The sequence below is a fragment of the Neomonachus schauinslandi genome, chromosome 13 (genome assembly GCF_002201575.2).
Source record: "Neomonachus schauinslandi chromosome 13, ASM220157v2, whole genome shotgun sequence".
Classification (NCBI taxonomy): Eukaryota; Metazoa; Chordata; class Mammalia; order Carnivora; family Phocidae; genus Neomonachus; species Neomonachus schauinslandi.
In genome coordinates, this window is record NC_058415.1 from 14,245,896 (window position 1) to 14,269,289 (window position 23,394).

The window sequence follows — 23,394 nt, forward strand, 5'->3', positions numbered from 1 at the left end:
GATGAAGTCAATGTCTGGTTGTGAAGAACAAACACAATGATGTAGTTAGGACATATACTACAGCAATGGCCATACAGATGGCACACTTAAGGATGGTCTACTCTCTCCTGTCTTTTTCATTAATATTTTTAAAGTACTTAGTTGAGGGCGCCTGGGTGGCTCAGATGGTTAAGCGTCTGCCTTCGGCTCAGGTCATGATCCCAGGGTCCTGGGATCGAGTCCCGCATCGGGCTCCCTGCTCCTTGGGAGCCTGCTTCTCCCTCTGCCTCTCTCTCTCTCTCTCTCTGTCTCTCATGAATAAATAAATAAAATCTTTAAAAAAAAAAAAAAAAAGTACTTAGTTGATATTAAGTCAGGAACAAAAAGAGAATAATACTTGTTTGCCCTACTAGCATTTCTTTTTATCTTGTCCTTTCTCAAATTCCTATCCCTTTTTAGCAGTAGGTGACGACTGCTTAGTTCCAGGAAGAAGGCATTCAAAACAAACACCTGCTAGAGATTTGGTGGCACCTGATTTTCTACAAAAAAAATCTAAACAGGAGGATGGAAAAAAATATACATCATACCATTATACCAAATGTAATTATATATGAGAAGAAATCACCTCAGGAGACTAAAGAAGTGAGATTATGTGGAAAGAAATGTCCTTTTCACTCCAGAACCAAAATCTTGTTCATATGCTCAATACAAATGTATTGATTTCCCAAAATCTAGTCCATGTGCTCAACAGACATGTACTAATTTCCCAGTGTAAACTAATTAGGTAGAAAGAAGGAAAAACACACACAGCTAGAGAAACAAACATAGGAGTGATATAAAAGGATTCAAAAGAGTAAGAGGAGGGAAGAAAGTGTCTTTTGGATATTAGGAAACGCCTTTGCTTGCTATTCTACCTTTATTCCTTTTCAACCTTCAAAAAAATATAGCATGAATAAGTTAATGTCATAGTCTAGTTGGAAAAAGAGACTGATAAAACAGAAGTGACAATGAGGTGTCATCTTTAGTGGTAACTCTAACTGGCTCTGTGAAATGCTGTACTGAGAAGGATTCTAAGGGCATACACAAGGCTTGGCAGGCAAAGAAAATGTCATAAATTAGTGATGTCTACTACAGGATTTGGCTACAGATTTATTATCCTGCTCATGAGGATATAGGACCTGGTGAAGAGGATGGCAGGAAAGAAAGTTCTAAGGCTTAGTTTAAGGGAAGGAGATGACCTAGAAAAAAAAGATGAGTTATAAGGCACAGTATTATCAATGCTATCTGTTTAATAATCTGTCTACAGCTATTTCTTGCTTCCAATTACCTTACAACCAGCAACTGCTGACCCTTGAGAGTCTATTAAAAGCTTGGTTGATAATAAGTAAGCTGTACGTAGCTTTATGTTCCTATAATTTACCTCTTGAACATGAAGACTTTTTTTTTTTTTAAAGATTTTATTTATTTATTTGACAGAGAGATAGAGAGCACAAGTAGGCAGAGAGGCAGGCAGAGGGAGAGGGAGAAGCAGGCTCTCCGCTGAACAGGGAGCCCGATGCGGGGCTCGATCCCAGGACCCTGGGATCATGACCTGAGCCGAAGGCAGCCGTTTAACCGACTGAGCCACCCAGGCGCCCCGAACATGAAGACTTTTATATATGATAATAAAGTAATTTAAAAATAAATTTGGCTGACTGAATATATGTAAAACTGCACAGTTGCTTCTGGGGATGAACACCAAAAGAGAGAAGCAGAAGGAGAAAAGGTACAGTGCCAGGATCTAGTCTAATGAAAGGATAACCTGACCTTTTTTTTTTTTTTTAAGATTTTATTTGAGAGAGAGAGAGTGCACGTGTACACATGAGACGAGGGGCAGACGCTTAAGGACTGAGCCACCCATGTGCCCAACAACCTGACCTTCTTAATGTCAGTGGAAGAGATTATTCCCACCTCCACAGCCCTAAACCAGATAACTGGTGTCCATTTAATAATAAAAACTTGCAAATTACCACTTTTCTAATAAGAGGCATATGGTACAGGACAGCAACCTAGACTTGCTTAAAAAAAAAGTATACATAAATAAACCTAAGTTTTAGTAACATGAGAGCTAAACAAGTTATTGAGGAAAAAAATTTATTCTTGAAATTTAAAAAAAACACTGAAATATCTTGTTAAGTTTGGGTAATTTTAAGTCCCATTTGTTTTATATAAAATTCATCTGAATAAAAATATATCATTTATCAGTTATTTCTTGGCTAACAAAATCTTGAAGAGACAAGGCAGTGAATAATTGTAGGGGGAAAATGATAAACATCTGAAAGTACACAACAGCAAAAGACAGATAAATTATTTAATTTAGAGCAGAATTTTTGGACCAGACAAAACAAGGATTTAAAATAGAGGCGCCAGGCTGGCTTAGTCAGTGTAGCATGTGACTCTTGATTTCAGGTTTGTAAATTCAAGCCTCACATTGGGCGTAGAGATGATACTTAAAAACAAAATCTTTTTACTGTTTTTTTTTTTTTAATTTTATTTGTCAGAGAGAGAGAGCACAACAAGCAGGGGGAGCGGCAGAGAGAGACGGAGAAGCAGGCTCCCTGCTCAGCAAGGAGCTGGATGTGGGACTTGATCCCAGGACCCTGGGATCATGACCTGAGCCAGAGGCAGATGCTTAACAGACTGAGCCACCCAGGTACTCCTTAAAAACAAAATCTTAAAAAAAAAAAAAAAAGTGAATTATAATAAACCAGTTTTAAAAAAGAGAATACTTAAAGATGTAATGGAAAAATGTCATACAGAAAAATCCAAGTGGAATCCCTGATACAGAGAAATCAGTATCTAAAACAAAGAACCTGATGGATTGGGTACAAGAATCAATAACTGAACAATGTATTAGTGAGCTGAAAGATCCAAGAATTCCAAAACAGGGAATTTTTCAGGATGGAAGGGATGACAACAGAGAAAACATAAAAGAAAATTTATGGAAAATAGAAGTAGAAATACCAGTATCAATAATCTAAGAATCTCTCAGAATTAAAGAAAAAATTCAACCTGAAATTGCTCAGAGTGCCAAACAGGTATTTAAGAAAATTCTCACAGGCTAGACAAATTATAGTAAATATTAAGATTGCCAGAAACAAAAATGTGAAAGTTTCTTTCTTTTTTTTTTTAAAGATTTTATTTATTTATTTGACAGAGAAAGACCCAGTGAGAGAGGGAACACAAGCAGCGGGAGTGGGAGAGGGAGAAGCAGGCTTCCTGCGGAGCAAGGGAGCCCGATGCGGGGCTCTATCCCAGGACCCTGGGATCATGACCTGAGCTGAAGGCAGACGCTTAACGACTGAGCCACCCAGGCGCCCCTAAAACCGAGACCCTCTTTGAGGAACTCCAGCAAGGACAAAAATAAATCCAAGAGAATTCTATGAATATCTCAAATATGATAAAGAATAATTAATGTTTTGTTTTAAAGCAAGCAATGGAGAAAAAAAAAAGCAGCAAAGTATATCCCCAAACAATCCAAAATCAAGACTTTGGGGAATACGAATATAAACAGAATTGGAAGAAGAGTTAGGGATTTAAGTGAAAAATGCGCTGTGTGCAGGCACTGGTTACTTGCCTTGTTCAGAATGGTATTAATATTGATAAACTTAAGACATGGAAGAAAAATATGACTATTAATGAGTCAGATATAACCACCATAAAATTATAGATTCTAGGATACACCTTAAGTAGTTATAGTTATTCATTATAAATGTCCAGCTTTGACTATTTGTCAGTGTGTTAAACTCAAGGAGTACAAACACAAAGAAATAATTAAGGGCAGATATCAACAAAATAGAGAACAAAAACCAGTATCAACAGATCCCAAAACTGACTCTTAGGTAACTTATTTAATCCTTTCAACAACCTTCTGAAATAGGGACTATCAATTCACCCATTTTCCATTTGAGGAAACAGAGGCAGAGAGTAGTTATGTAACCTAACAATGGTCACACAGCTGGGTAAGTGACAGAACTGTTATGTGTGGCAGAATGACTCTGGAGCCTGAACTCATAACCACTGTTTTGTGGAAAGAGTACCCACAGAAGACTGACGAACAGAGATAAGCAAAAAACCAAAATACTAAATGAAAAAGAAGACAGACATACATAGTTTTAAAAATTAAAATAAAAAAACCCCAAAAAACCAAGTATGTTTGAGGATATGAATTAAATTCTTGAGTAACATAAAAGAACAAAAAACCCAACCCAATTAAAAAAATGGACAAAAGATTTGACACTTCTCCAAAGAAGAGCTACAAATGGCTAACAAGTATGTGAAAAGATGTTCAACATCATTAATTATTAAGGAAATGCAAATGAAAACCACAACAATTACCACTTCATACCTGCTAGGATGGCTATAATTAAAAAGATAGGTAAGGGCGCCTGGGTGGCTCAGTTGGTTAAGCGACTGCCTTCGGCCCAGGTCATGATCCTGGAGTCCCGGGATCGAGTCCCGCATCGGGCTCCCTGCTCAGCGGGGAGTCTGCTTCTCCCTCTGACCCTCCTCCCTCTCATGCTCTCTGTCTCTCATTCTCTCTCTCTCAAATAAATAAATAAAATCTTAAAAAAAAAAAAAAAAAAGATAGGTAAGACCAAAATTGACAAGGATTTGGAGAAACTGGAACCTTTATACACTGTTGGTGGGAAGTAAAATGGAGCAATTAATTTGGAAAACAGTTGGCAGTTCCTTAAAAAGTTTAAACACAGAGTGTTAACATTTGACCAAGCAATTCCACTCCTATGTACATATACAAGAAAAATGAAAACCTATGTCCACACAAAAACTTGTACATGAATATTCACAGTGGCATAATTCATAATAGCCAGAAGGTAGACACCATTCAAATGTCCATCAAGTGATGAAAGGGTAAACAAAAGTGGTATATCCACATAATGGAACATCATTCAGTCATAAAAAAAAAAAAACCGAAGTACTGATGCATGGTATAAAGTAGATGAATCTTGAAAAACTTATACCATGTGAACGGCAGTCACTAAAGATCACTTATTGTACGATTCCATTTATATGAAAAGTCTAGAAAAGGAAAATCAGTAAAGTCTAGGACCCTGGGATCATGACCTGAGCCAAAGGCAGATGTCTAAACACTGAGACACCCAGGTGCCCCTGATTACATCTTAATAAAGCTGTTTACTGTGGTGCCTAGCTGGTTCAGTTGGTAGAACATGGAACTCCTGATGTCAGGGTTGTAAATTCACACTGGGTACACAGATTACTTAAAAATAAAAAGCTTCTTACCTTCCTCACCACCCCCCCCCCCCCGGGCAAACAAGTCTATGGAAAGCTAAGATAATTTTGCAAAGAAAGACCTAAAGTATGTATGTATTTGCAGAGTAGCTGGGAGTTTTCTCTCCCAGGTATTAAGAGAGACTACACAAAGCCAAAGTAATAAAGACAGACTAGTGCTGACAAAGAAACAAACAGACCTAGTTGTAACAGAATACAGCGCTTATAAACATACCTATGTATAAATGATAATCTCCTATGACAAAGCTGGTTTCTCAAAGCAGTAAAAAAGGATGAATTCTTTAGCAGGATGTGCTGGAAAAATTCACATATTTACACAGGCAAAAGTAGTTAGAGCCCTACATCTCAGTATGTATGCAGAACACAAACTCCAGATGAATTAACAGATCTAAAAGGCAAAACTAATATAACTTAAAAAAAAAAAAAATCTGAAAGAGAAAATATTGGTAGATTTAGCTTCACTCAAAGATTTCTATTCAGTGAAAAATGCTTTGGGAATAATGATTTCATCCAAAATTATCAGAGTTGATATCTTAAATATGAGAAACTTCTACAAAAACAAGAAAAAAAAGGTAACTCAGAAGAACATATGGGCACAAGATATTAATAGGCAATTTACAGGATAAAAAGGCTATCAAGTATATTAAGAAAGGCTACTCTCACCAACTATCAGAAAAATGCAAGAAATATCACTTTAAAGCTATAAGAAAAATAAAAATTAGAAAACTAGTAATATGAAGTACTGGTAAGAACAGGGGAAAATAGGAACCGTTCTGTGAACTGCTTGATAAGCTATTCTGTTTACTTATGACCCAGAATTCCACTTGCGTAAGTACTCGAAAGAAATACTTGCAGAGATCCTTAAGGAAATGTGTACAAGGGTGCTTGATCACACAGCATTATTTGTACCAGGGTATAGGAAGCAACATAGATTCCATCACCAGGAAATGAGTAAGTAAATGTTTTGGACGCAGATAATGGAATATTATGCAGAGTATGATGGCTAGAGCTTAAAAATACAGTACTGGGTGAGAAAAAGGAATAAACTGAGATCTATACTACCATTAATGTAAATTAAAACCACACATAAATGTTATATATTTAAAGACGTGTATCTGAGTGGATGTTTGCAGAGGGGGGGAATAGGAAAAGAGGTTGAAGTTAAGAAAAAAAAGTAAATAAAACAAGAGTAGGGCTTATGTTCATAGATTGATCAGGACAATGTGTCACAAACTAGACTATGAGTGACACAGGGCAAAAATCACATTTGGTTACGGTGCCTGGTGGTTCAGGTAAGTGTCTGACTCTTGATTGTTGGCTCAGGTCATGATCTCAGGGTTGTGCGAAACCAAGAGAAACCAAGAGTTGGATACTGGGTCTTTGCTCAGCAGGGAGTCACTTGAGATCCTCTCTGTCCCTTTCCCTCTGCCCGCCCCCGCTCGTCCTCTCTCCCTCCCTCTCTCTAAAATAAATAAACCTTTTTTTAAAAAAAGATTTTTATTTATTTGACACAGAGAGAGAGAAAGCACAAGCAGGTGGAGCAGCAGAGGGAGAGGGAGAAGTAGGTTCCCCGCTGAGCAGTGAGCCCAATGCAGGGCCCGATCCCAGGACCCCAGGATCACGACCCGAGCCGAAGGCAAATGCCCAACCAACTGAGCCACCCAGGTGCCCCTAAAATAAACAAATCTTTAAAATAAAATAAAAAAAAATCATGTCTGGTTGCTTACCACTGGGTAAGCCAAGCAGAACACCTGACACATTATAGAGTTTCCAACATTTTCTGGGTGAATGAGTTAGTAAATTAGTGTTTTTTTTTTTTTTTAAAGATTTTATTATTCATGAGAGAGAGAGAGAGGCAGAGGGAGAAGCAGTCTCCCAAGTAGCAGGGAGCTCGATGCGGGACTCGATCCCAGGACGCTGGGATCATGACCTGAGCCGAAGGCAGACGCTTAACCATCTGAGCCACCCAGGCGCCCGAGTTAGTAAATAAGTAAGATTAAGTTAATTCTCTGCACCTGAAAGACTCCCACAAAGAAAGAAAAAAGGTTTACTAAATCCTATTTTTAAAAAGAAAATGGGGGCGCCTGGGTGGCTCAGTTGGTTGGGCGACTGCCTTCGGCTCAGGTCATGATCCTGGAGTCCCAGGATCGAGTCCCGCATCGGGCTCCCTGCTCGGCAGGGAGTCTGCTTCTCCCTCTGACCCTCCCCCCTCTCATGCTCTATCTCATTCTCTCTCTCTCAAGTAAATAAATAAAATCTTTAAAAAAAAAAAAAAAAGAAAAGAAAATGTTTTGTGATAATTACTTAGGTTTTTTTATATGGGAGCAAAGTAGAAGCAGTATAATAAAAACCTATGAACTTAATTTGGGGCTGGGGGTACAGGTGGGAAAAACATAGCTAGTTACCCAAATCATTCAGTGTGTTATGAAGCACTGAAGAGGACAGTCTTCTAGGGAGGAGGAAATCTTGCCTCTCTCAAAATCAAGTCACAAAATAAAAAGTCAGCTGAATGTTAAACAGATGGTCCATTGTGAAAATTAAGGTTTTCCTTTTGGCAGGAGACTTTTAAAGTTACTTCACTTATAGCAGGAGGAATTTCCTAAAATTGTAATGAATTAATAATTTAAGAACCTGCTTCTCCTGATAACTTTTTCCTGTTCAATGACAAAGAAAAAAAGATGAACATCTGAGTCCCCTCTCAGCAAAACAGGAAGACTAAGGTTAAAAAATGTCTCCAAACAGAATGACCTACTCTATCTCCTTCCTCTCTTTTGACAGAAGAAATTATTGAAATGACTCCTGTCAATTCCTGATGTAGTAACAGTTTAGTGAAAAAAATTTCCCTTTGATCCCCTTTGTAATAGTTTCTTGGTAATGCAAATCGATGCACATTACCACCACCTAAAAGGGACAACTGATTCTTTTAGGGTTCAAGATGTTACTAGTACTTAAGTTTTTTTAGAGAAAACATTTTTAAAATGCTTAAATCTCTTCATTTTGAGTGATATTTTGACAACTATACATTTAACAGGATCTATACTGATTTAAAGTCTTACTCAATTTAGAGCGTAGGTATGTAATAAACCACTTAAATTTTGATATATACTAGGCTTCAGGTTAAGAACTACATTCTAAAGTTGAAAATGAATTACCTTGAATTTGGCTACATTCATGGATAAATCTGGGAAAGTACTATTACATATTATTTTATGGAAGTCAGGATTTATCATGTCGTTTAGAAAACCTCCAACTGCTTTCAATTAGTTAAAGGCACATCTATTTAGCAATCAGATTTCTGGAAGTCTCAATGATTCAGAGTAACAGCAACATCTCCTAGAGATTACACCCCTTATTCATTCACCTTTCAAGGAGTTTGGCAGCATACTCCTTTTTCAGTTAAGACAGCATCCAAAGTACTCACAATGATCAAAATAAGTATAATTTAGAAACTAGGTGTTTGGCATATTTTCTAAACACATTTTCTACCTTACTCAGCAGCAAAGGTACTTCACAGTCTGTGATCACAGGACTCGATGGGGTGACACTGCCAGGAAAACTCAACTCTGAAGACACCCCACAAGGGCTGTGCTAACATGGGAAGAGACACTTAAAACCTTAAGAAAAAAAATATTTTTGAAGATTTATTTATTTTAGAGAGAGAGAGAGCACACGCATGCATGGGGGTGAAGGGCAGAGGGAGAGAGAAACTCAAGCCGATTCTGCAGTGAGTACGGAGCCTGAAGAGGGACTTGAGATCACGACCTGAGCTGAAACCAAGAGTTAATGCTTAACCAACCGCACCACCCAGGTGCCCCAAGGAAAAATTTCTTTGAAGTACTCTATTTTTTATATTTTAAACTGAAAAGAGAAATTTTGGCAGAACTATTTTCTTTAAAAAGGAATCATGTCAGTTACTTTTTTAGGTAAGAGTTATACTAGAGTAAGATTCTTGGGGCGCCTGGGTGGCTCCGTTAAGCATCTGCCTTCTGCTGGGGTGGTGATCCCAGGGTCCTGGGATCCAGCCCCACGTGGGCTCCCTGCTCAGCAGGGAGTCTGCTTCTCCCTCTACCCCTCCCCCTGCTCCTGCTCTCTCTAATAAATAAAATCTTAAAAAAAAAAATACTAGTAAGATTCTAGAAATAGAGAGTAACTGGGCCAATGAGTCACCCGAAAACACCCTAGGAAACGTGGTTTTATTGGTAAATTGAACAGATGCCTTAATAACTATGAGTTTAGAAAAGTTTAGAGGAGTTTCCCAACTAGGAAAAATTTATCGGCACTGTCAAAATAAGATTCCTTTCCCAATGATGGGAAGAGTTGGGGACAGACAGAGAAAAATAGTTGAGGTGAAGATGACAAGCATCTACCAGAGTTACCAAAGTCTCAATCCTAGCATTGGAACCCTTAATCTTAGGAAACAAACTGAGGGTTGCTGGAGGGGAGGGGGGTAAGGGGATGGGGTAATGGAGTGATGGACACTGGGGAAGGTATGTGTTGTAAGGAGCACTGGGTATTATATATGAACTAATGAATCATAGACCTGTACCCCCGAAACAAATAATACACTATATGTTAACTGAATTTAAATAAAAAGAAATAAAAAGGAAAAGTCTTGTTAAAAAAAAAGTCTCAATTCTAGCATTTGGTTATGAACCTAATTTCTTAATTAAAAAAAAAAGTTCAGCAGTAAGGATCAGAAGATCAGAAGTGAAGCTGAAGCGCCTATAAGCTGTGCCAAACAAACTAATTTGGACCAGAAGTCCTAACACAGGTCAATGTAACTATTTCTATATTTAAGTTTTCCCTCAGTTTCTTAATACTACACTAATACAGGAGCCATTAACTACATATAGCTACTTAAATTTTAGTTAATTAAAAATAAATATTCAGTTCCTCAGCCACAGTAGCACATATAAGTAGTGCCTACCAAATTGCAAAGTGTAGAATGAACATTTCCATCACTGCTGAAAGCTCTATTGGGCAGTGTTGAACTACTAGAACCTCTCAAACCCAGGCAATCCAGAACAAGAGTTTTTATACTTCCTATGCTTACTAGCTTTAAATGTTGGAGCTCTTCCTTCCTGGTATGTACAGGCAATTTGTATAGATCTTCTTATTGAACACTGCAGATGACACAGAACTAAATGAGATTACCTACACAACATGGTTTTAGAAGAATGTTTTTTGATAAAAACATTACAACATCTAACCCAATCATTTTTTTTTTTTAAGAGGGAGAGAACACTTGTGCAAGTGCGGGTGGAGGGGGAGAGGGAGAGAGAATCTTTAGAGGTTTCATGCCCAGTGTGGAACCCGATGTGGGGCTCGATCTCAAAACTCTGAGATCATGATGTGAGCTGAAATCAAGAGTCGGACACTTACTGAAGCACCCAGGCACCCCTTTTTATTTAAATTTCAGTTAATATACAGTGTAATATTAGTTTGAGGTGTACAATACAGTGATATAACACTTCCATGTAACACCTGGTGCTCATCACAACATGCACTCTCCTTAAATCCCCATCACCTATTTCACCCATCACCAAACCCCCCCATAATCATCAGTTTGTTCCCTGTAGTTAAGAGTCTGTTTCTTGGTTTGTCCCTCTCTTATTTTTCCCTTTCCGTGTTTGTTTTGCTTCTTAAATTCCACATGAGTAAAATCAAATGGTTTTTGTCTTTCTCTGACTTATTTCACTTAGCAATATACTCTCTAGCTCCATCCATGTCATTGCAAATGGCAAGATTTCATTTTTTCTCATGGCTGAGTAATATTCCATTGTACATATACACATCTTCTTTATCCATTCATCAGTTGAAGGACACTTGGGCTGTTTCCTTAATTTGGCTACTGTAGATAAGGCTGCTATAAACATTGGGGTGCACATATCCCTCTGAGTTAGTGTTCTGGTATTCTTTGCATTTAACCAGTCTAATGTAAAAGCCATTTTATTAAAATGAGCAAAGCAAATCAATTAGGACAATTACACATTTTAATGCATGCTTTTTTTTTTTTTTTAGATTTTATTTATTTGCGAGACAGAGAATGAGAGACAGAGAGCATGAGAGGGAGGAGGGTCAGAGGGAGAAGCAGACTCCCTGCTGAGCAGGGAGCCCGATGTGGGACTCGATCCCGGAACTCCAGGATCATGACCTGAGCTGAAGGCAGTCGCTTAACCAGCTGAGCCACCCAGGCGCCCCTAATGCATGCTTTTTAAAAAAAGATTTTATTTATTTATTTGACAGAGAGAGAGACAGAGACAGTGAGAGAGGGAACACAAGCAGGGGGAGTGGGAGAGGGAGAAGCAGGCTTCCCGCAGAGCAGAGAGCCTGATGTGGGGCTTGATCCCAGGACCCTGGGATCATGACCTGAGCCCAAGGCAGATGCTTAACGACTGAGCCACCCAGGTGCCCCTTAATGCAGGCTTTTGACGTGTCACATGGATTCACATTCTTGAAGGGTTCTCCATGTGCTGGAGCTACAAGCAAACCGTAAGAAACTATAAAGACGGGGGTGCCTGGGTGCCTCAGTCGGTTAAGGATCTGCCTTCAGCTCAGGTCATGATCCCGGAGTCCTGGGATCGGGCCCCACATCGGGCTCCCAGATCAGCGGGGAGCCTGCTTCTCCCTCTCCCCCTGCTTGTGCGCTCTCTCTTGCTATATCTCTCTCAAATAAAATCTTTATTAAAAAAAACCTATAAAGACATTCCTATTAACCAAGTAATTTCTGAATGTAACACATAGAGTATTCTAAACACTTACAATCCTGGTGATCCACTTAAGCAAAGCCCTAACAAGCAAATCAAGCCTTCCTAATGATTAAGTAGGACAGGTTGTTGATTTTTACATATGTCAATATTACAGAGTCCTAAAAAGCTTTTGTTGACTGGGAAGTAAATTATGGCTTAGCTTTCAAAGTCACACCTGCCTACACTGCTGAGCATAAACTAAAACATGAACAGGCACAAGTTTTCCTCCCTTAATCATAGTTTTTTGGCACCTCTCCTGAAAGACTTTCCAAAACATACTTATCCTCAAAGATCACAGAAAAGCTGCCATAGTACATTGGTAGAGACATTGCACAAATAACACATTATTCTTCCCTCCATTTGTAAGAAGTAAAATCTTTTCCTGGGAAAACTTCTCAGATGAACACCTACTCAATGTATTCCACAACATATAATACCCATCTATAGCACAGTATTATCTAAATGAAGTAGTCATAAGTTTCAGAAAGTTTAAGGATTATTGCTGACTATAATGATGAACACAATCTTTTTCAAAAAGAGAACTCACATTACTGGTATTTCAATTTAAATTTTTAAGAGTTAAAAAAAAATTTGAACCACATAGGAGGTTAAAAAATAAAAAAAATAAGTCTCACTGCCAGGGTAAAATAAGGACTAATTAAAACTCAGTTGAAGAATTCAATTCCCTAGATATCCTCCCCAACTAAGAAAACTAGAGGTTTACATTGGAAGAACATTTTCTGAGGAATTAGACTAATCTGAAGGAAAGATCCAAAGATACAGGAGGTTCCAATGAGGAAATTGTGGCAATGGGAAGCATGAGTGTAACTGCAGTGAGGGAGAGCTATATCCTCTTCTGTAAGTGGATGTCAACATGGAAGAAATAGTGATATAATACTGTTATCTAAAGATACAGAGGTACGGGGCACCTGGGTGGCTCGGCTGGTTAAGTGGCTGCTTTCGTGATTTTATATCACTTAATTTCAAGTGTGAAGGTATTTATACTCTGATAATTGCTCAAAAATAAGGCACATTTCAGATTGCTTATTTGGACTTCTGACGTGACTTATTTTTCTAGGGTCTCTTAATTTTCAGAAAATCCACAAGGTTTTTAAGTCATGTATAACACATTCTAACTTTTTAGAATGTGTGCAACAGAATCCATGTTGTTTTTGAAGACATTCTTAGACCCCAGTGAGTTCTGTTTTAATCTAAAACAATTATGTTCCGGGCTAGTTTACAGCCCCATTGTCTTCCTACCCAGGATTTAATTTTTCATCACATACTTTTGTTAATTCTTAATTTCATGTTTTAACCTTTTAAAGGTGGGATTTCTTTGTCTGATTTTGCAATCTCCAAGCACTTTGCCTTGCCTCCTTCTCAAGGACCTTGTAAAGTAAACCATATTTTTATCCATGCTTTCACAAAGTTTTTATTTTAGTTTCATACCTAGGACAAACTAGGCATGCTTCAGAATTATAGGTTGTTTTTAACACTTTCCCTCAAAATTTAAATCATTCACCCACATCTTCTAGCATCCCATCCTATGGTGATGTCTAATACCTACTTGATTTTTGTTTTTTGAAGTGATTCCCATCTCTTTCCCACAAGAAATTTATGAGATTTTCCTTTGTCTTTAGCTCTGAAATCAACATGTGTGTTATTTTATATCTATACTATTTGTTTTGAACAGGTCCTTTTGATCAAAAGTCCCAGGACTTTCTTTCTTTTTTTTTTTTAAAGATTTTATTTATTTATTTGTGAGAGAGAGAATGAGAGACAGAGAGCACGAGAGGGAGGAGGGTCAGAGGGAGAAGCAGACTCCCCGCTGAGCAGGGAGCCCGATGCGGAACTCGATCCCGGGACTCCAGGATCATGACCTGAGCCGAAGGCAGTCGCTTAACCAACTGAGCCACCCAGGTGCCCAGGACTTTCTTCAACTCAGAGAATTTTTCTTCTATTTTTTTTTTTTTTTAACTTCCTTTCTGCCTTCTCTGTTCCATCAGGAATTCCTATTTAGGAATCCTAAGATTATCCATTATACGTATAAATTTCTCTCCTTTTCCCCATCTCTTTCAGCTCTATGCTCTAGGAAATTTCTTATGGTTTATCTTACAGATCATTACTTTGGTGTTCTAGAGTGCAGAATCACTTTTATTTTTATTTTTAAAAGATTTGGGGCACCTGGGTGGCTCAGTCATTAAGCGTCTGCTTTCAGCTCAGGTCATGATCCCAGAGTCCTGGGATCAAGCCCCACATCAGGCTCTCTGCTCGGCAGGAAGCCTGCTTCTCCCTCTCCCACTCCCCCTGCTTGTGTTCCCTCTCTTGCTGTCTCTCTGTCAAATAAATAAATCTTAAAAAAAAAAAAAAAAAGTCAGCTGCTTAACCGACTGAGACACCCAGGCGTCCCTAGAATCACTTTTAACATTAGGACTGTTTTAGTTTATGGGAATAATATCCTCTCAGATCTCTCTTAGAATTGAAGACAAATTTTTGTTGTTCTGTCCATCTGTGTTTTTTGGATGTTTGTTCCTCTCTTTGTTCACCTTGGATTTTCATGCTGTAGGATTGCTTCTTCAATGACTGTTCATATTTACTAGTAAAATAAAGAGGATTTCTAGGAATAGACTATGTGAGAATCAGACTCAAGTCTAAATCTCTCACATACACCCTACACACACACACACCCATCCACCTCAGCCTGACACAAACAAGTGTCTTTTATTATGTTCAGTGGCAAAAGAAGATACTTTACAAATACTCACGAACACATACAGCTTTACCTATTTCATCTAATAATGCAATTAGTACTTCTAACCAGTAAATTCTTCCACTGAGTATAGGATAGGCCAGAAACCACTAAGCTAAGAATTGTATGACCTGGCTTTCAGTTCTAGTTTTACTACCAAAAAGTTGGTGACTTTAGGAAAGTCAGTCTCTTTATACATAATGTTCCTTTTCAATAAAATGAGAAATTTGAACTAGATATTAAAGTTTCTTCTAGTTCTGCAACTTTATGACTAAGATACTTTTAAATTCTCATACACTTCTGATTCACTCAATATTCTACAGCATGTAAAAGAATAAAGAAATTTATAATTTGAAAAACTTCAGAGATTCTCAAAGCTTCCCCCCAACACTAAAAACAAAGCACCTCAACAAGCATACTAACTTATATTAGGCAAGTTATAGTTAATAAGTTGTAATGGGGGGGGCAGGTAATAAGTTGGAGGAGAGTGCAGGTGTTTGTGAGGGCATGAGAGAGATTGTTTCTCACAGCTCTACTTTCCAAAATGAATGATTTCTGGGGTGCCTGGGTGGCTCAGTTGGTTAAGTGTCTGCCTTGGGCTCAGGTCACGATCCCAGAGTCCTGGGATTGAGCCCCACACGGGGCTCCCTGTTCTGCTCAGTGGGGAGCCTGCTTCTCCCTCTCCCCCTGCTTGTGTTCTGTCAAATAAATAAATAAATAAATAAAATCTTTAAAAAAAAATGATTTCTTTTTATCTCCACAGGGAAACAATGCTTAGTTTTAAAAATTGTGGCAAAATATGCATTACATTTATCATTTTAAGCATCTTTAAGTGTATAATTCTGTGGCATTAAGTACATTTACATTGTTGTGCAATTATCACCCACCAATCTTCTCCAGAACTTTCATCTTTCCCATCTGGAACTCTCTACCCACCCATTTAATCAATGACTCCTCATTCCTTCCTTCCCCTAGCCTCTGGCAACCACTATTCTAGTTTTGTCTCTATTAATTTGGCTACTTTAGGTACCTCATAAAAGTGGAATTATATACTATTTGTCCTTGAGGGTGGACTGTTCCACTCAGTATAATATCTTCTTGTTTATCATGTTGTAGCATGTGTTAGAACTTCCTTCCCTTTAAAGGCTGAATAATATCCAAGGGCTCCAAACTGGCTCAAATCCCAAGTTGGTTTATGTACGACTAATACCAATTCCATCTCCATTTCCATGCTAGGACGTACCCCAGGGAGGCTGCCAAGCTTTCAGAAACAAATCATTCAACTCCACATTTAAGGCTTGGAGGTAGAATTCTGTTACTAATGGCTGATAGGACCTCAGTTCTTACTCTTTCTTGCAACAAACAACGTCTCAGTTTGAATTTCGGATGTGTTAGGTCTTGCTTCATTCAGGTCTTTACTTCATTCTCAAAGTGACCCTCTGAAATAGGCAGTATTCCCATTACCCAGCACTGCAAGGACAGACCTCTTCGCCTGTCCTCTAGTAGCTGACACTGAATGGTAAATCTATAAACTCCAAAAGTCTACTATAGATCAGGCATTGCTTAATTAAGACTCATTATGTTAGCAGTTTCTGTGCAGTAGGCAGCACTGTTTTGTGAAACATCATCCATTTTTTATTTCATTGGAACAGCTACTACAGAAGAGTTTTTGCTTTTTAAAAAATGCTTTATTGAGGTATAATTGACCATAAGCATTTTTAAAAAGAGTTAAAATAGAGGGACAGAATAGCAAGAGACAATGGAGATCATAAAAAAAATCTTTAGGTAAAAAATGAAGGAAATTTCCTTAATCTCTAAAGTACATCCATAAAAATTCGGTACGAAAAATTATACTTCAAGAAAGAATACTGTCAATATTTCACCATTAAGACCTTGAGCTTACATGGTCATGGACAGTGTGCTGGAATCCTGGCCAGTGGAGTAAATGAAGAAAAAGCAATGAAAGAGTAAGAATTTACAAAGTTGTCACATACTAAGTCAGTACACAAAAACACACTGCATTTCTATACATTAAAAATAGAAAATAGGATTTTAAAAAAAGATGTAAATAGGAATACCTTGTTCAGAAATACAAACACTCAAAGATTTCAAGTTCTTTGTTCAACAAAAACTCAAAGTTCTTCCCAAATTGATTTCTAGATTCAGTGCCACTCATCAGCATCCCATGGGACTATCGCTTACATTAACATATCAAAGTTAATCCAAATGACAAATCCCCATGGGTTGGTAGTGTAGGTGTTACTGCAAAATGATGCCACCTTTGAGAACAGTTTGGTGGTCCATTTCAGGCATACTTTTTAAAATATAAATTTGATAATATTGAAGCATATATCCGAAGACTTCCTAGAATCTTTACACATTTGAAGTTCAATGAAATACATCACTTCTATGTAATAAAATTTGCCTTTCTAAAAATGTGACCTCAACTTCACAAGAGAGCAGTAAAGCTGTGAATATACAGATACCAGTTCAGATTTTACTTATTTTTTGCCATCCGACGGCCAAAACCACTTCCTTCCTCTTTCCTCAGCTACATATGCTCTCATTCTGAACAACTATCTCACCTTTATTTTCTTCATCCACTCTTAGATTTTTTTAAATTTAATTTTTGTTTTTTTTTTGTATATGAAATGGGAAGCTCTTTCATCTTTTTCTTCTTCCACTGGACTCTTTATACTCTCTACATTCACATCATAGCAAAACACTTCATTCTTCATTCTCACGCATTTATTTATTGAGAGAACGAGTGCACAGGCACACAGCTGTGGGTGCGTGTGTGTTTGGGGGTTAGAGCGAGAATTGCAAGCAGGCTCCATGCTGGGTGCGGAGCCCCACACGGGGCTCAATCCCACCACCTTAGATCATGATCTGAACTAAAATCAAGTCTGACATTTAACCGACTAAGCCACCCAGGCACCCCATCTCAAACACTAATTTTAACTCCACTATTAAGAGCATGAACTCTGGGCCCAAACTGCTGAATATGAATCCTAGCTTTACTATATTTGTCATCTTGGGAAATTTAAACTTCTCTGTTTCTTCTGTAAATTGGGCCAGGGGGATGATAATGGCATCTATTTTACAGGGGTGTTATAAAGATCAAATAAGGTTAATATTTGTGAAGGTTTTAAAAGACCTAGCTATATGTAATTATATTTTTATAAATAAACAGGAGCTTGGCTTTCATAACTTACCAAAATTTCAAGCCTGCAAATTTAGATTCTTCAATGTGAAAAGTTAGTGACAATAGTATTTGATTTGTTTTGTTTTACAAACTTAAGCTGAGCTAACATGGGCTTCTGAGTTACTTCTGTGTGGCAGCCATTGCTAGAAGTAGGCATACTTGAATATTAAGTATATGCAATGAACGATGACCTGTGATAAGGTTCAAAACAGTAAGGACAGATACATCCTTGGGGTTAATAAATAGTTGGTAATTTACAAAGTAGTTCAGTTGGTTAATTATACAACAAGGAAGAAACATTTTTAAGCCCAGGAAGCCTAGCTTCTTGAAACAGGAGTTCTTGGGCCCTTCATATACATTTCCATACTTTTAGAAGATACCTTTAAATAATAGAGTGGAAACTGAATTTTTTAGTGATGATTCAAAGTACTACAAATATAAAATGTCCAATATTTTTTAAGTTTAGAGAATTGCAGGTAATGTTTACATTTCAATTTTTTGAAAAATTGAAATACATAGTTTTAGGAACTTGAAGTATTTTTGCTATAAGCCAATATTGATCTGTAAGGTAGAAAAGTACTACATTACCTTTCTTTGCATTCTGGGCAATCTGAGGAATGTATCAAGTCCTTCAGCCTCTATGGTACCATCTTGTCAATATTCTAATGCCTAACGAATTGCTTATTATTTCTTATTCTACCCTAAGTGGCAATGTATCAGGTTAACATACTGTGATACATTGATTTCAGATTTGACATTGGACAAACCCTTATCTGGATGGTTCTGAGCTAGGTACTATTTAATCAATTTCATGCAAAATCAGTGTTTTGTCAGCTTGGGGTCAAACCTGAAAACTATCCAAAATACCACCACTATTAAGAATATCTATAGTCCTATGGCCCCTCAAACTATATGTATAAAGTTTTTAGAAGAAGGATCCAAAATATTTACTAACAAAGTGACCTAAAAACAATCTCAAAAATCTGGAAGTTCTCAGGTTAAGATTTCTGTAACATACTTATTTTATGCTTCTTAAGTCTTACCATGTACCCAATCTAAAACAACTACAGCATTTGAACTTTTGTAGATGTATTTGCAAAGCCCTAAGAACTCATCTCTTTCACACCTATCTGATTTGTGGTAAAGATGGGTTATATCCAATGTCGCACTGAGTTTTTTCTGCCACAGAAGAAATCAACCTGGATGTTAACCTACCTACACTTTGATTCTGTCCCAAAATTCACTTCTATATGATTAATATTCTCAGATCTAGGCTACTTTGTACTTTAGAATACACTGCACACAAACCAGATTACAATTCTAGTAGCAGACTTCTTATTCTTGGCTTGGGGATATGCCTTTACCTGTGCATTAAGGAATATCTCTAGTTCTAGCACTTACCCAGTGGAGGTTCCAGAGAACTTGGTCAAGACATTATACTTCTAAAAAATAGATTTACAGGGGCGCCTCGGTGGTTCAGTCTGTTAAGCGTCTGCCTTTGGCTCAGGTCCTGCGTGGGGCTCCCTGCTCAGCAGGGGGATCTGCTTCTCTGGCCCTGATCATGTTCTCTCTCTTGCTCACTCTGATATAAATAAATAAAATCTTTAAAAAAATTAGATTTACAGATACTGGGGAGAGGAGAGGGTTAGAATTTTAGACTGTTAATCTAATGAGATGCGAGATAAGGCTACCAGCTTTTCATAGAAGATCTGTAAAAAGATACTAAAGTTATCATACTAATAACTGTAGAAACAGGAATATATGTTTCTCTTCCTAAAAGACATATACAAACCCCTTCCTCAGGACAAGAGACTATCACTCTCCCCCCACCTTTTAAAAGGCAAATATCCTTCTTCTCAGAAAAAAACACCAAATGGCAGGAGGGCCCTGGAATGGGAGGCCGCGGTGGCAGACTCTGCAGCAGCATCCAGGGTCGGGGTGGCAGTGGTGGTGGTTGGAGTGGGCGGAGACTGCAGAGCTTGCAGAGGCAAGGCCAAGGACAAGGAGTGGATCTCTGTCATCAAGCTGGGACGCCTGGTCAAGGACATGAAGATCAAGTCCCTGGAGGAGATCTGTTTCTTCTCCCTGCCCATCCAGGAATCTGAGATCATTGACTTTTCCTGGGGGCATCCCTCAAAGATGAGGTTTTGAAGACTATGCTGGTGCAAAAAGCAGATCTGTGCTGGCCAGTGGACCAGGTTCAAGGTATTTGTTGCCATCGGAGATGACAATGGAAAAGGCGGTCTGGGTGTTAAGTGGTCCAAAGAGGTCGCCACTGCCATCCGTGGGGCCATGATCCCAGATAAACTTTCCATCAATCAGTGTGGTAAGGCTACTTGGGGAATAAGAACGGCAAGCCCCCCACTGTCCCATGCAAGGTGACCAGCCGCTGTGGCTCTGTGCTGGGGCGCCTCACCCCTGACCCCAGGGGCACTGGCCTTGCCTCAGCCCCTGTGCCCGAGAAGCTGCTGACGGGGGTCGGTAGAGACGACTGCCCCTCTCAGCCAGGGACTGCACTGCCACCCTGGGCTACTTCACCGAGGCCACTTGTGTCGCCATTCCCAAGACTTACAGCTAGCTCACCCCGACTCTGGAAACAGACTGCATTCACTGAATCTCCATATCAGGAATTCACTGACCAGGGCGCCTGGGAGGCTCAGATGGTTAGGTGTCTGCTTTCAGCTCAGGTCATGATCTCCAGGTCCTGGGATGGAGCCCCACATTGGGCTCCTGGCTCAGCGGGGAGTCTGCCTCTCCCTTTGCCTCTCCCCCTGGCTTGTGCTCTTTCTGCCTGTCTCTCTCAAATGAATAAATAAAATCTTAAAAGAAAAAAAAAAAAGGAATTCACTGACCATCTTATAATAACCCACACCAGACTCTCCATATAGAGGACTCAGGCTCCTGCTGTGGCCACCACATACTTTACACAAGAAAAATAAATGAATTAAAGACTATTAAAAAAAAAACAACAAAAAAAGTCAAATGGAAAGAAAAAAGAAAACTAGCATAGAGAAAATTGATTAACTCCATGTACACATTTTTCATGTTGGTACAGAAAGGGTGCTTTTTTGGGGCGCCTGGGTGGCTCAGTCGTTAAGTGTCTGCCTTCGGCTCAGGTCATGATCCCAGAGTCCTGGGATCGAGCACCGCATCAGGCTCCCTGCTCGGCGGGAAGCCTGCTTCTCTCCCTGCCCCTCCCCCCCGCTTGTGTTCCCTCTCTTGCTGTGTCTCTCTCTGTCAAATAAATAAAATCTTAAAAAAAAAAGGGGGGGGGGTGCTTTTTCTGAGCTGAAGAAATTGAATTAGGTTAGGAATGTTGTATATATATCTCTTCCAGCAGCTTTGGGGCTGATTATATGGAAAACATCTTAGAATAAAATAAGGCTTGGGATGTCTACTAGTAGACTTACACAAAGAAGCAGGGAACAATAAGAAAACTTTTAGGTGTTTCGGGCGCCTGGGTGGCTCAGTTGGTTAAGTGACTGCCTTCGGCTCAGGTCATGATCCTGGAGTCCCGGGATCGAGTCCCGCATCGGGCTCCCTGCTTGGCAGGGAGTCTGCTTCTCCCTCTGACCCTCCTCCCTCTCATGCTCTCTGTCTCTCATTCTCTCTCTCAAATAAATAAATAAAATCTTAAAAAAAAAAAAATTTAAAAAAAAAAAGAAAAGAAAACTTTTAGGTGTTTCATAGGAGACACATGAATTTTTAACTAGAAATAATTTTAAGTGCCAATTAATGCTAATAGATTCATTTGCCCTTATTACCTAAAGATTAATCTAAGAAAAGCTGCAGCTCTCTTTCTCTAAGCAGCAGCTCCAATAAGTTATAAAATTAATAACAGTTGCCTTAGAGGGCTTTAACTGCTCCATATTAACTTCTTGTAATCTTGTTATACATGATATGAAATCATCTAGCAGAGAAATTACTTCCTAAGCCATAAAACCAAGGCAATAACAATGTGCAAGAACTGGATAAAATCATTAGCCTCTTGTCACAAGTGAGGAAGAAATGTCAACAATCATTTATTTTAAAAAGCAGAAGAACATATAAAAGTATAAACACTGAGTACTGTCTAAATGTAACAATGTATCAGGTTTCATCCTCCGGCCTTTTTAAAGGATTTTATTTGGAGAGAGGGAGAGGGAGGGAGGGAGAGAGAGAGAGACAGAGAGAGAGAGAGAGAGAGAGAGAGAGAGAGAAACCGCGTGCGCACAAGTAGGGGAAGTGGCAGGCAGGCAGAGGGAGAAGCAGGCTCTCCGCTGAGCAGGGAGCCTGACTCAGGGCTCAATCCCAGGACCCCAGGATCATGACCTGAGCTGAAGGAAGATGCTTAATCAACTGAGCCACCCCGGTGTCCTCCTCCTGCCTTAAAAAAAAAAAAAAAAAAAAAAAATCATTAACTGGTCTGTGGTATAGTATAAAGAACCCTGGTATACGAATCAGAAAAGGTGGATTCTAGTCCCTATTCTGATACCAACTAGCTCCGTGACATTAGGGAAGTCATTCCCCCTGAATCTCAGCCTCCTTATCTCTAACATCAAAGGCTTGAGTTCAATGGCACTTAAATTACATTCTAGCATATAGGCTTCTTAATTTTGAATGTAAATATAAAGTAGCTAAGAAGGATTAATAGAGTGAATGTCTAAATAGAATGGAAACAAAATAATAATTTACTCCTTCCAAAATGTTCTTTGGATTTTTGGGTTTTCCTCTTATTAAATATATCCAGAGTCTAATCTTTCTTTCTTTTTAAAGATTTCTGTAATTTGAGAGAGAGAGCGGGCAGAGTGTGAGAGAGCACCAGCTGGGGGGTGGGGGGCAGAGGGCCAGGGAGAGTGAGAATCAGACTCCCCGCTGAGCAGGGAGCCTGACTCAGGGCTCAATCCCAGGACCCCAGGATCATGGCCTGAGCTGAAGGCAGATGCTTAATTGACTGAGCCACCCAGGCGCTCCCGGAGTCTCTAACCTTTCCTTTCTCTGAAAGTTACCTTTTTCCTTGTTTACCTTCTACTTTTAACATTTTGTCCAAAGACTCCTTTTTGAAAGAAAAGAAATTTCAATTGCCTTCCTTGTTATAACGACATTCTGCTGTCTTATAGAATAGGCTGAAAATGAAAGTGGTCAAATATGCATATATGTAATAAACATTAATTCTCAAAATAACAGGTTCTTCCACTAGGCCAGTTCTGAGATATAAACTTTTTTTCCCCCCTCAGGTGAAACAATTTTATTTCACAGTTTCACAAAGACACTATGTTCTTCATATAAAAACATACTTTCTAGAAAATGATTAGATAGACCCTCTCAAAGAAAAATGCACACCATTATATGGTTTCAGACAAGTTGCTAGGGAAAAACACATCTGGACTGATTCCTACGTACAGATTATTGTCATCAGTACA

The 23,394-nt window shown here is 38.8% G+C and overlaps 1 protein-coding gene and 1 pseudogene across 2 annotated transcripts in view; one reads left to right on the plus strand and one right to left on the minus strand.

Annotated features, from left to right (window-relative positions):
* The window catches only part of ABHD17B (abhydrolase domain containing 17B, depalmitoylase), a 50,783-nt gene that overhangs the window by 10,329 nt on the left and 17,060 nt on the right, over positions 1 to 23,394 (minus strand). The window lies entirely within an intron of this gene.
* Positions 18,179 to 20,931, plus strand: LOC110584322 (annotated as a pseudogene).